A 13877-nucleotide genomic window follows, 5' to 3' on the forward strand; every position below is an offset into this window, starting at 1 on the left:
GTACTTAGGATGAGCCCTTACAGCACACTAGTTAAGCACCTACCTGCTAAAAAACTGATGGTTGGAAACAGCTACCTACTTACTACTTACACACTTTGAACATGTGACTGAGTTGGAGGCTTCTCCGGACTTGTGTAGCTGCTGAACAGGAAGCAGTAAAGTAAAGCAGTAAAGTGGCTGTACCACTGCGGGATGAATCTGAGGTTGGCCAAATGAATCCGCTGTTGGCTCCTGGAATCAGCAGGCAATTTAGCAGGAGGTGGGTGAACCAGATTCAGGACCCAGATCCAGCAGTAGACATGAACTGGCTTCTGCACAGTCAGTCTATGATAAAACTGGGTCAAACCCTAAATGGTTCCTGAACCCAGCCACTAAGAACGACCACTACCTTCAGCCCCGCCATGCCTCAGTTGGGGTCGATGGGGACAAAAAGCCAAAACCGATGGCAGGCTCTTATTTCAGGTCAGAGGGTGAGAGCTCTCCCGTGTGCAGACAAGCCATTTCCCACGTGGGTTTTCACGCTCCTTGAAAGCAGCCATTTTCGGTTGCGTGCCCCCCCCCCCCCATGTGGCCTTGCACGTTTCCCAGGGATAACGAGTCCTAGCTGAGCCTGCATTACTCCAAACTTCCCTTTCCCATATAAAAGTGCCTTGGATTTATCAAAAGTGCTCCTGCCACGTGAATCCTCTCAGCGTTGAGAAGCAAGGACGGGGAAAACCAGCCCGGAAACCTAACGCTGTTACAAATCAAATAAACTCTGTCGGTGAAAGTGTCCCTTCATTTTCTTTGAGATCTTTAACGTGTGTCACTCAGCGGGCTCATGAAGCCCAGGCTCTCCAGACAGGGCCTTGTTTCAAACGCTGCAGGAAATCGGGATTTCTATGTGAAATCTGCTTGTTCAAGGCGGCAACCATTTAAAATGCCTGTGGGCCCTTCCCACACATCCCGAAACCCAGGCAACCAGTGCGCAAGGTCCTCTTAGCCATCACTCCATCAGTTCTCACTCAGGTACGTATCCTCTGTCCTAAGCCGTGGGTTCCTAACTGCAGTGGACTTAACCACTGCCATCTCTCACTGGCACCAAGTCAATATTAGCTCATAACGACCCGAGAGGACAGGGCAGAAGTGCCCCTGTGGGTTTCTGAGCTGGTAACGCTTTACTGGAGCAGAAAGCCTTGTTTTTCTCGTGTAGAGCACCAGTTGTTTGAACTGCTGACCTTGTGGTTTAGGCCCAACTCATTAGGGCTTCCGACTGCCGCTAGTCAATTCCAATTCACAGTGGCCTGATGAGGAGCCCTGGTGGTGTAGTGGTTAAGAGTTTGGCTGCCAACTGCAAATTTAGCAGCTTGAAACCACCAGCGGCTCCTCACAGCTTTCTACTCCTATAGAGCAATCTTGCAAGCCCACAGGGCAGTTTCACCCTTCCCTATAAGGATCCCCACGAGAGGGCATCAACTCAATGGCGGCGACTTCAGTTTTTGTTTGTGGAGGGTTTCTCAGATGAAAACTAAAATTTTTCAGGAGTGGAACGCCTTCTCTCTCTCCCTGGAGCCGCTGGTGGGTTTGAATGGCCCACTTTAGTGCCACCAGGGCTCCGTCGGCTGGGAATTTGTTTGAAATGCCAGTTCCTGGGCCCAAGGTCCTGACCCAATATATTGAGAGCCCAGACATCTGCATTTCATTTACTTCTCTTTATTCTTCAAGAGGTGGTCAGAAACCTGGAATGATTCCTGACTTTGGTACACAAGTCACCTGGAGAATGTTGATTACATACATGTGGATTCCCCTTCTCAGAAATCTTGGTTCCGTTGGTCTAGATGGGGATAAAAAAAAAACAACATTCAAAATCACAGCCCTATAGGTTAGAGTAGAACTTCCCCCTTGGAGTTTCCAAAGTTGTCAGTCTTTATGGGACCAGAGAACCTGACCTTTCTAAGGAGTGGAAGGCTGGCACCTTTGAACTGCTGATCTTTCTTCCGGTAAACAGCCCCATGTTCTGTACATCACTAAAACTCATTTTTCAGCAAGGTCTCGTGATTCTAATGCAGGTCATTCATTTGAGCATATATTAAATTATGTATATTATATCCCTAAGCTCTTGTTAGCCAGACAGAAGTGGACAAAGGGGTGAGGAGAGCAGATGGCAGGAATCTGGCACAAGTTGTAACCCAAAAGAGAGGTGGGGACAGTGTCCCCCTCCCATACCTCTCCAGCACAAAGGAAGGTAAAGGGCAGAGAAGACACGTTTCCTTATCAGTGGAAGAGCCAAGAGAGAGTGAAAGGGCTGGGTGGAGAAGGGCAGGAAGTTCACACGACCCCCACAAGGACTGGTTTTGCATCTGGAGACCAGGGCACAGCGTGTGGTGTAGGGACACATCTACCTGAAAAGAGGAGGTACACTACAGAGAACCAGCCAATAGTAGAAGACCCACCAGGAAGATAGCCAATGGTGGGAGGTCCTCCATTAGTTGACTAAAAGATTCAACCCTATGGTCTACCAGGCCTTTCAGACCCGCCAGGGAGCCCTGATAGGGTGGTGATTTCGAGTGGGGCTGTAATCTGTAAGGTCAGCACTGGCGTCTCAAGACAGGGCTTTCTACTCTCACAGAATTACACTCTTGAACTCCCTGTGAGTCAGCATCAAGCCAATGGCAATGATTTTTGGAGGGTGGGGTAAGGTCCTTTGGACTTCTATAGAAGTCAAAGTATCCCCTTCAATAAACTCACTCCTGACTCCGGTCTTTTCTCTGACCCGGGTCTGAGTTTTGTTCCAAATCTGAACTCTTTCTTGAAAACAGGACAAGATTGGAGAGGCTGGGAACCTTGTGCTGCCTCCCTAAGGTGACCAGATTTTAACATTGGTAAAGCGGGACACCATTGACAAAACTCATATCCTGGCGAAATAGCCACATGGCAGCCGAAAACCGTACACACTAGCTTGTCGTGCATTCTTTCCAAAAATTGGGACTTTTTAAAAATGCCATGGAACGCGGGAAACATTGTTAAATGTTTATGACGGTGCTGTTTGTATTGAAAAAAAGAAACGTAAGGACAAACGAAATGCCCATCAGCTTCGATGATACTTAAAGAGGAACTCTACCTAGGTGGGTAGACGTGTGTGGGGAGGGGAGGGTCCCCCACAAATCATCACAGGTCCGGTAGGCTCAATTGCACAGCGATAATAAGTAAAGATTATAGTAAAGTCATAGAGCGCATGAGAGGTAGAGGAGAGATTGGAATAATGGAGTCAGACACAGTTCATGGTAGCATGCTCACCTCAGCCCCGCTTGGTGGTCCTCGTGGGGGGAGCCCGGCCACGAGAGCAGGAGAGAGCCTTGGAAGTGAAAGCAGGAGAGCCCCCACTTTATTGCTAATCAAGGGTTATCTCTCCTTAGGGGGACATGATTACAGGTAACCACACGTCACTGGAAGGGGGAGTACAATAGGCATTCACATTGTAGGAAGGGGATGTATGATAGGTATAAGCCTGACAGGAAGGGGATGAGCTAGGGGTGTGCCCATAGGAATGGGAAGGTCTAGGGGTATACATGTGATAAGATGGGCGGACCCTAGATTCATGATGGCAGCCTAACCTTGGTCATTCTTGGACGGGTTTGACCTCTTTGGTGTCTCCTACAAGGAAACAGACAACTACTATCCTTATCAGGAGGGAATGGGCCCTATTTGCTGTGGTATAAACAGTGGTGTCTTCTTGGTCTAGATGGTTGATAACCCTTAGGGAGCATAACCCTGACCTACTTCTGATGACCTCCAAGTGTACAGTCATTCGCAAGCAGCTAAGTTTGGCATATCTTTGGGGGAGACAACTTGGGAGAAATCCTTCTGTTTCCCACAGACATGGACATAGCTGAATCGTTGATAACACTTTAGAGGTTGTGTCTCTTTTGCACAGGAATTAGTGTTGATAGTGGGGAAGGAACCTACAGGGATTGACTGTCTTGAAGATGGGAAGGCAGGAAAAGTCCACCCGCTGGAATAGGTATTTCAGTGTTTGGATATTTTACAAAAAAACATGTTATAATTTGTAGACGTGAAATCTTACTTTTATTTTAAATCAAAGACACAGTAGGTTATCGTGCATACTCCCTACTTCTTGGCAAGATTACATGTAGATGGTCTGAAGTATGGAGCCCGGGGGTGTAGTAGTTCTAAGTTGGACTGTTGAGTTGGTTTTAAGCTGGTCAGCAGTCCCAAACCACCAACAGCTCAGAGGGACAGGGCTCTCTACTCCCACAACGAGCCACACGCTTAACAGGGGCAGTTCTACCTTGACCTTTAGGGCCTCTGCATTGACTCGGTGGCAGCAAGTTTTAAGTTTTTGAGTCTTCCAGAGAAGTTGTTAATGAAGGGTCTGCTTTAATAGAACAGGTGCTTGTCTACTTCTACAAGAGGTTGCAGCAAATGATTGCAGTTTCTCTTTTCAAATCCTGTGTGCTGACATCTGAAACTCTGCTTGCAGCCCTCCGGTTTGAGATTATTCCATCTGGTGAAGTGCTAACATCCCATAGGAAGTAGTTAACCTTGAATTGTTTCCAGTCAATGTTATCAAATCATTCCCTGTGGAAAGAGGAAACTCAGATGAGGGAAGGCGCCTGGGCCATAGAAGCAGAGGTGACAGGGCTGAGGTCACCATCAGAGGGCCGAGGGGAAGCTGGAGTCGGGGAGCGCTTTCCTGCCTGCCCAGGGCTCCTTGTAGCAGTGTAGTCCACGTCACACAATCAGGGATACGTAAAAGTGCAGCAGAGTTTAATCACTGGCTCACTTTTTCATACATATATATGTGTATATATATTGAGAATACACTCCAGAAAAAGGAAAACAACAAAAAATACAAATTACATTACTTGAGATACAAGAAACATGTCCATAACACGGTTTTAAAAGAATAAAAAAGAAACAGAAGCAAACAAAAAATACAAGTTATTGTTAAATTAACATGTTGAGAATTCATAAAATTACTATAAAACAAGTAGAAGTACAATGTAAAATCAAGTCTCATAACAATCTGAAATGAAAATTCTAGATGATTTTAACAAAATGGGAGGGGCAGGAAATAAACACAAAATCATGCTTAAAGGTCTGGTCTGGTTAGAGTGATTCTAGACATTGATTTAATTTTCTTTGTGGTGAAAAAAACTTATTTAAATATAATTGTTAAAAATTTAGCCTTGATGGCATAGTGGTTACATTTGGGGATGCTAACTGCCAGGTCAGCAGTTCAAAACCACCAGTTGCTCCTTGGGAGAAAGATGAGGCTTTCTACTCCTATAAAATTACAGCCTCAAAACCTCCCAGGGGCAGTTCTGCCTATCCTATTGGGCCAACATGGGTCAGAATTGTCTACCACTGGGAGGCTTTTAAACAAATTTTTTATTACAAATGTCAGACTAGCAATAGAAATAGAATATCAATTTCTATTCCTCCAGAAAAGGGGAAACAAGGAAATTTGATCAATTCAATGAAAGGTAGAAATAGACAAATCATTAAGAGAAAATATAAAATAAGATGGCAGGAACATGTTCAAATATAACAAAAATGGAACATGTTCAAATCTAACAAAAGTTGTTACAATTGTGAATGAGTTCTACCACCCTATTAAAAGATAAACTCTCAGATGAGGTAAATAAATAAAATCAACTAATAAGTTAAATCAATACATTTAAATCAAATGACATGAAAATTTAAACATAATGGAACAGACCAAGATAAATAAGGCAATACCAAAAAACCCAGAATGGCAATATTACTATGAGATAGAAGAGAATTCAAGAATAAAAAAACTAAGGGCAGAAAAGGATGCTGTATTAATTTAAAAATTCAGCTAAGAAGATATAAAAAACAGTTTCTAACAAGATAGCTTCTGAATATAAAGTAAAATCTGGTGATATTAGCTAGCCATTGGTATTGAAGAACAAGATATTAGAAAATGAATTAAAGGTCTATACCCTGTACTAGAACTTGAATTTTTAGCACTTGGTGCTTGGAAGGCTACAGTTCTCAGTGGGAGTCCCATCTCCATTCATTATGAGTCTTGTCACAAATCAGCCTCCATTGAGCTTATTCTGAACATAGACCTTAAAAGTCTTTACCCTCAGGTAGAGTGTGTTTGAAAGTAGATTACAATTCTCCTGGTCATCCCAAGGAGGGCCAGTCTGACCCTCGAGAGTTTGCCTAGGTTTGCCCTTTATGAAAATTGGGATACCGGGATTTCATGGTCATGAGTTAGATGGTTAGAAGGCCCAATTCTTGTAAACTTTTCTAATCTGCAACAGTGTATACATTCTAATTCTGGTTTCATTTTGGCTTCTGTAGTCTCATTTGTGACAGTGATGAATCGATCCACCAGCAATCACGATTTTGTGATGTTTCCTTTATTTTCCAGGTTCTAATAAAAATTAGCCTTGTGGCCAGGTATCCTCTGGACACCATTATGGTCTCATGCTGACAATCTTCCTTATTGGGTTCATTTGTCTCTGTCTTGCCGTCGTCTTGTTTAAGACTTAGTAAGGGGGTATGGTGAAGTGAAATTTCTGAATATGGCTCTTCAGCCCATGTCTCTGTAGCTTCCACCAAATGAGTGACTCGGGCTATGCAGGTATGGTGGGGACCCTGCAATTAGGGTCAGTTATGTAAACAACATGGGAAGACTGCACGGTTTAAAATCGGAAACTGTGCATCAGGGTTGTGTCCTCTCACCCCACTTGTTCAGTCTGTACGCTGAGCAAATCATCAGAGAAGCTGGATCATATCAGAGAAGAAAGAGACATCAGGAATGGATGAAAACTTATTAACAACCTGCACTAAGCAGACGAGATAACATTGCTTGTTAAAAGTGAGGAGGAATTGAAGCGCTTGCTGATGAAGATCAAGGATTGCAGCCTTCAACATGGATTATGACTCAATGCAAAGAAGACCCAAATCCTCACAGCTGAATGAATAGGTAACATCATGATAAATAGAGAAGAGGTTGAAGTTGTCATGGGTTTTGTCTTGCTTGAATCCACAATCAGTGCTCATGAAAGTGGCAGTCAAGAAATGAAAAAGATAAATTGCATTGGGTAAATCTGCTGCACAAGACCTCTTTAGAGTATTGAAAAGCAAGGATGTTACTTTGAGGACTGAGGTGCACTTGACCCAAGTCATCGTATTTTACATGACCTCATCTGCATGTGATAGATGGACATTGAATAAGGAAGACTGGAGAAGAATTTGCATTTGAATTGTGGGGCTAGAGAAGAAAATTGAAAGTACCCTGGACTGCAAAAAGAACAAATCTGACTTGAAAGAAGAATGGCCAGAGTGCTTCTTAGAGGCAAGGCTGTCAAGACTTCATCTTAAATACTGTCAGGAGAGACCAGTCCCTGTAGAAGGATATAATGCTTGGCCAAGTGGAAGTGCAAAGAAAAAGTGGAAGGCCCTTTGTGGCAGACTGGGCTGACAAGAGAAACACATCCAGTGACACTCATATATGTGTGAGAGTGAGCTTTATATCAAGAAGTAGTTATATATCAGGAAAACATCCCAGCCCAGTCCAACCCAAACCCATAAATCCCTCTTTAGACTCGTGCAGTCACATGCAATGATGCCAAATGCAGGAAGATCACAAACCAGTGGATGCAGTGTCTTGTGGATCCAATGATTGTGGAAGCATCATGGGGCCTGGCCGGTCTCAGGGTGGCTCACCAGCAGGAAGGTGAAGAAAGAGAGAGACCGGGAGGTTCCCAGGATCCTCCTTATGAGAGGGCCATGCTCACAAGGACAGGCTAAACTCCACCCCTACACTTGTATATAGCTTCTAATTGATGGGAAAGTACACAGCTCTCACCCCCTCCAGGAGATGGACTGCCACAGCGGCTGCAACAATGGGCTCAAGCATAAGAACAATTGTGAGGCTGGTGCCGGACCAGGTAGCATTTCTTTCTGTGGTGCATAGCAACATGCAAATAGGGTGTGTGAACCCCTACTGGAGGGGATTCGTTAGTTGGGGTCGTCATTCCTCTGTATGTAAGAGAGCGTGTAAGAAGCAGAGAGATTGAGGACCATCAAGAGAGAAGAGCCACCAGTGGAGCATGATTCAGATCCCTGCCTAAAGCAATGGAGGCAGAGACCACAGGCACCAGAGGATGAGGCACGGAGCCCATGGGTCAGACCAGAGGGCTGTGTCCCTAAGACCTGAGACGAGGAGGCAATGAGATGGAGTGGCAGGCAGGCTTCCTGGCTCATAGCAGTAGCCAAGGCATTATGTGGCTTTGTTTTTTCTTTTTGGTGCAACTTACACTTCTACCGATCCGGCATCTTTGAAACCAGAGCCTTTCTAGTTTGATTTCTTTAAAAATGTCTATTCATAAGACTATTTTGAGGCCAGGGGTTTTTAGTAAGAGAAAGGGGGTGTGCAGGGAGTTGCGATGGAAATAATAAGCTGGCTCCATCAGCGTAGCTCCATCAGGCTCATTGTCAGTAGTATCTCGCAGGGAGTGAGTGTGTGTCTCGCCTCCAGCAAGCTATTTATCTAGTGGTGTCCAAGAAAGATGAAGAGAGGTTTTCAGCAGCTGTCTTTAGTGGAAATTGATGGGCATTGAGACCAACATTTATGGTAAATATGTGTCTGTTATCGTGCATGGGAGACTGTGGTTGTGAATGAGCCTATGGGTGTATGCAAAGGGGTCCCCAACATCTGTAATATCATTACAGAAACTGACAAATAGTCCGTGTCTTCATCATCAGGAATCTAAAGATGAGCTGGTGACAAGGCTGAACTGCATTTAGATGCTCCCTTCCCCGGTTCTGAGTCTTTAGAGAGGGATGCAAAGATGCAGGGACCACGAGGGCTTCCGGTAGTGGAAGTGGTGTCATTAGAACACTGAGCCTATATGGTGGTCTCGGTGGAGTCCTCGGTGGAGCTCCCTACAGTTCCTGCTAGTTTTTTGGTTTGTTTTTTTTAAAGTCACCAGCAGTTTTATTTGTTCATTTGTTTTTAAGGTTGTTAATTACCCAATATTATTCTAATTTCAATAAATCAGGGTGTTTTTTTATTCCTCTCCTTTATGCTAGAATTGGTTTTTAACCAGAATTTATTTCTGTCAAGGAGCCTGGTGACACAATGCTTAACGTGTTCATCTGCTAACCAAAGGGTCGGTGGCTCAAACCCACCCACTGCTCCACTGGAGAAAGATGTAACGTTTGGCTTCTGGAAGATTTACAGTCTTGGAACCTCTTTGGGGACAGTTCTACACTGGCCTGTAGGGTTGTTGTGAGTCAGAATCAGTTTGAGGGCAATAGGTTTTGATTTCTGTTATTTTATCCCCAAGCAAGTACCGTGACCCCTACAATGTGGGAAAGCACTGTGTAAAATGTCTGCCTTGCTTCTTGTGTTAGTCTGGGTAGACTAGAGAAACAAATTCATAGTCACTCATATGTGTGTAAGAGAGAGTTTTATATCAAAGAGCAATTGTACATTAAGAAAGCATCCCTGCCCTGTCCAGTCTAAGTCCATAAGTCTGATATTAGCCCATATGTCCAGTACCAGTCTAGAAATCCCTCTTCAGACTCAAGCAACACATGCAATGATACCAAATGCAGGAAGATCACAGCCCAGTGGGTAGAAAGTCTGTGGGTCCAGTGGTGGTGGAAGCAGCTCAGCGCTGGAGTGGGTCTCCACGTGGCTCCTCCCGCGACAGGACTCTGGCTCCATCAGGCTCATCGTCAGTAATGGGAGTGAGTGTGTGTCCAGCCTCCAGCGAGCTATTTATCTCTTTAGTGCCTCCAAATGAGGTGATCAAGCTGTGACCTGACTGACAGGCTAAACTCCACCCCTTCACTCTTAAGAGTCTCAAATTGACAAAAGATTATGTAAGTACCACGCTTCTTTAGGAAAACTTAAAGATCAGCATTATCTTCAGGAATTCTAGGGTCAGATGCTGGGATTTTTTTTTTGTTTGTTTAATGTGAATCTGATGCATCACACAAAGGCAGGCCCCTGTGGGTCTCTAGATTGATTCAGGTCTCATAGAGAAGGAAAAAGCAAAGCATCGGCATGCTTAAGTTCTAGGGATCCTGGCTGGGCTTACTGCACTCAGCTCCTCCTAGATTTCAGAGATAAATAATCATAGACGTCTCTGGATCATTGTGACCGACTTGCAATAATACTGCACATTTGTGATGCTTGTTGTTGGTAGGGGCTTTCAGGTCAGTCCCAGCTCGTAGGCACCCTGTGTACACTAGAAGGAAAACCACTGTCCTTTGGTAGCCACTGTGGCCATCCATCTCGTCAAAGGTCTCCCTCTTTCGCTGCCCCTCTGCTTGCCAAGCATGAGGTCAGGTCTGGTCTCTCCTGCCAAGTTCAAAGTACGTACGAGGAAGTCCTGCCATGCCCGCTTCTAATGAGTGTCCGGCTGTACTCCTTCCAGGACAGGTTTGTTTGTTCTTTGGTCATTCCATGGTACTTGTCGTATTCTTCGCTAGTGGCATCATTCAAACGCATCGATTCTTCTCTGGTCTCCTTTAGTCAACGTCCAACTGACACATGCCTGTGATGGTGATGCTTAGTCATCAAGATGGAACGAGGGACAGAATAAAACATTGTATCCAGCTCTTTCCCAGGTACCGCTGTGCAAGATTCGGTTGCACCCGTAACCCACGCCATGACCGACGAAGACATTGCTGCTGGAGGTGTCATGGACGTTAGCACTGCGTTACAAGAGGTGCGTGCTTCCATCTAAAGGTGGCGAGCCTGGGCACGTCGAGTTATTGGAGGCGCCGTGTGCTGAACATCAAATCAACCTCCTTCAGGTGGATGACAGACAACAAGTAACTAGAGGCGTGGGCAGGTCTCTGCAAAACTGACAGAGAGGAAAACCCCGAAACATTGAGGTTGTGTGGTTGTTAAGAACGATGGCGAAGGCGCTCAAGCCCAGGATGTTATTGAGGAGTACTTCAAATGAAAAACAATAAGCAAACAAAACTTTGCTAGTTGTTTAAAAAAGAATGACACAAAAACCACACACACTAAAATTTTTTTTAAAAAATTGTATCCAAATCCTAGTTACTGGATCCAGCTGCCTTGGCTTGCAGAAGTCAAGTAGGGTAGCCTCGGTGGGTCAGTTTGCTGGGATTTCAGGGGTGCCACAGCTGCCCTCGGTAGTATAAAAGCTGTGTTAATAGAGCATCTCACTGGCTGAATATAACGAATTTAATTTATCTTAGTTACATTCTAATTGGTGCTTGGTAAATGGCCTTCCACATGATGACTCAGTCTTCTAGGTTTCTTCCATCTCCTGGTCAGCCATCCTCAGGAATCTTGAAGTCTTTTGCTTCCAGGGACAGAAGGGAAAGCCCACAAAGAAAGCTTTTGTTTTTGCTTTAATAAAATGATGCATTGATTCCATCTTGAGCATACAACAAGAAGCAAGGGGTTATCACACGAGGAGATACCAGCAGAGGAGATAGACTACCTGACTTCTGTCTTGTGCAAACGCATTCAGAGGCCCTGTATCTCTCAGCCCCACCAACCTTCCCCACTGATGGTGAGGTCAAGCAAGAGATGAGCTGATGTAAATTGAGATGAGCTGCCTCTCTTCAGACCCACTTCTCTGCAGAGAAACACTGTATAGAAAACAGCATCTCTGTTCCACGCATCTTGAGGAAATCCAGTTCCTTCTTAAACAAGTATTACTTAATGCACCTTTGCATTAGAAACACAGCAGCTTCGAGACTAGAACATTGTATAAGCGCGCATAGCTCTTTCGATTGGGTTCCCAGAATTACATTAAAGCTCTGTAGTTCCCAAAATGAGTGATTTCTGTAATCACGGTGTGTTGGTGTGTTATACAGGTAGACTTTTGATGTGTTGTACAGGTAGACTTTTGTTGGTGTGTTATACAGGTAGACTTTTGATGTGTTGTACAGGCAGACTTTTGTTGGTGTGCTATACAGGTAGACTTTTGTTGGTGTGTTATACAGGTAGACTTTCCCAGACTTTTGATCAACCGTGAGATGCTTCCCACGCTACGGGTTTCCTTTCCTTAATGATCTGAAGTGAGCATATTTCACAGGCATCATTTACCTTGCCTTTTTGGTTTTCTCCTGACCAACAGATCTACCAATCATCTTGGCAACTTCTGACATTACATCTAAAGCATATTTAGCTTAAACAAAGAAAATAAAATAAAACAGGGTCTCAAGAAGAAAATGAAGCAGGCTGGGTGATGAGCCAACCATTCTCTTCCCCACATTAGAGGTTTGCTGAAGCCTGACTTGGGATGACCTGTAATGCTGCGGGGGCCGGGAATGCTCGAGAAGTTGCAGTCACTACGCACTCCAGCTCAACATTCTTCTTCGGGTTCCCTGCTGCTAACTTTAACTTTACATATATCTTGATGAGGGCTAGATTTCACTGTGACTCAAATTCACTCCTCTGCAGGATTACTTGAAGAACTTGGAAGCATTACCACTTCTTAATGCTTCTTTAGAAACCTTAAAGGCATCTCAGTTTAGTCATCTAATTGCAGAGTGTGTGATCTGTTTTATGAACAAGCTGAGCTCAGCAATGTGTAAGTCTGAAAGCAATTCTACTCTTCACCTGCAGTTTCAGGGAAACTTCGTTTCACTGGGTGGAAACTCGGACATGACATGCAGTTACTCCTGAATAACAAAGTCTTCTGGTCACCACCTGCTCCTGCGTCGTCCTCACAATGGTTCCTACATCTGAGCCCATTGTTGCAGCCACGGTGTCAATCCATCTTGTCAAGAGTGTGTTCGTCTGGGTGCTTTAGAGAAACAAATCCACAGAAACTCATGTATAAGAGAGAGTTTTATATAAAGGTTAAGTGCACATCAAAAAAATATCCCATCCCAGTGCTGCCAAGCCCACAATTCCAACATTAACCCACAAGTCTGACACAAAGTCCTCCTCCATCTCACAAAACACACACTATGACACCAACTGCAGGAGGAAAGCTGAGTCAGTGAAGGTGTAAACATCTCAGTACTGACAGGGGTCTCCACACGGCTGCGCCAGCACCCAGCGCTGCATCGGGGTAGGTCCATGCAGCTTCTCCTTGGGGGTGTCTTGCAGGAAGTGAGCCTTGCCAGCTGAAACAGGGAACTGGCTAAGGCAGCTGCACCCTGGTCTGACCATCACAAAACAAGAGACCCAAGAACTAGAAAGGCGAGGCTCATGGAGCCATTTATCTCTTTGCCCTTCAATTAACCCACATGCGTTTATCGGCCAGGTTGGCACAATAAACTAACTACCTCACTGTGGGAGCACCAGTCACTCATTGGATTACTTACAGCTTCCCCAGATAAAACTAGGCAGAGGGGGACCTTTGTATATCTTAATTTATTGACTTTTAGCTCAGATATTACATCAATATGTTTTCCTTTTTTTATTGTGACTTGTTGAAAGCTCACACAGCAAGTCAGTTTTCCACTTAATAATTTTACACATGGTGTTTCTTTTCTTTTTCCTGAAGTCTTTTCTTTCTATTTCATTTCGCATGGTTTCTTGACATTGATTGTCATCAAGAGGAACACACTCTTCCCCCTTCCTCCCTGGGTTTCCATTTCCATCAATCCTTTAGCCCTGCCCCTCCTTGTGGTCTGAATTTTATTTTTAGGGAATGCTGCCCTTTCGTCTTGTATGGTGGGTCATTCTAAGGCACGTGTTCATTCCTTACGGGAATCAGTGTTCATCTTACAGGTCTCTATGTTTGCCCGGAAGGTGATCACCCAGGGTGGGTTAGGGTCCGAGTTTGAATAATATTTAAGGATCACTGTGTCTTGGGTTTCACCAGTCTCTTTAGGGCTCCGTAAAGCTTTTTACAATATATCATAGGTTTTTATTTTATCTCTATGTT

The 13877-nt window shown here is 44.5% G+C and overlaps 1 long non-coding RNA gene across 1 annotated transcript in view; it reads right to left on the bottom strand.

The window, feature by feature from the left end:
• Positions 1 to 1496: 1496 nt before the first annotated feature.
• The window catches only part of LOC142430713 (uncharacterized), a 37192-nt gene continuing 24811 nt past the window's right edge, over positions 1497 to 13877 (bottom strand). The window contains exon 3 of the long non-coding RNA XR_012780658.1: positions 1497 to 1813. This is a non-coding gene — a long non-coding RNA (uncharacterized LOC142430713). The remainder of the gene's footprint in view (positions 1814 to 13877) is intronic.

Source organism: Tenrec ecaudatus, chromosome 17 (assembly GCF_050624435.1).
Source record: "Tenrec ecaudatus isolate mTenEca1 chromosome 17, mTenEca1.hap1, whole genome shotgun sequence".
Taxonomy (NCBI): domain Eukaryota; kingdom Metazoa; phylum Chordata; class Mammalia; order Afrosoricida; family Tenrecidae; genus Tenrec; species Tenrec ecaudatus.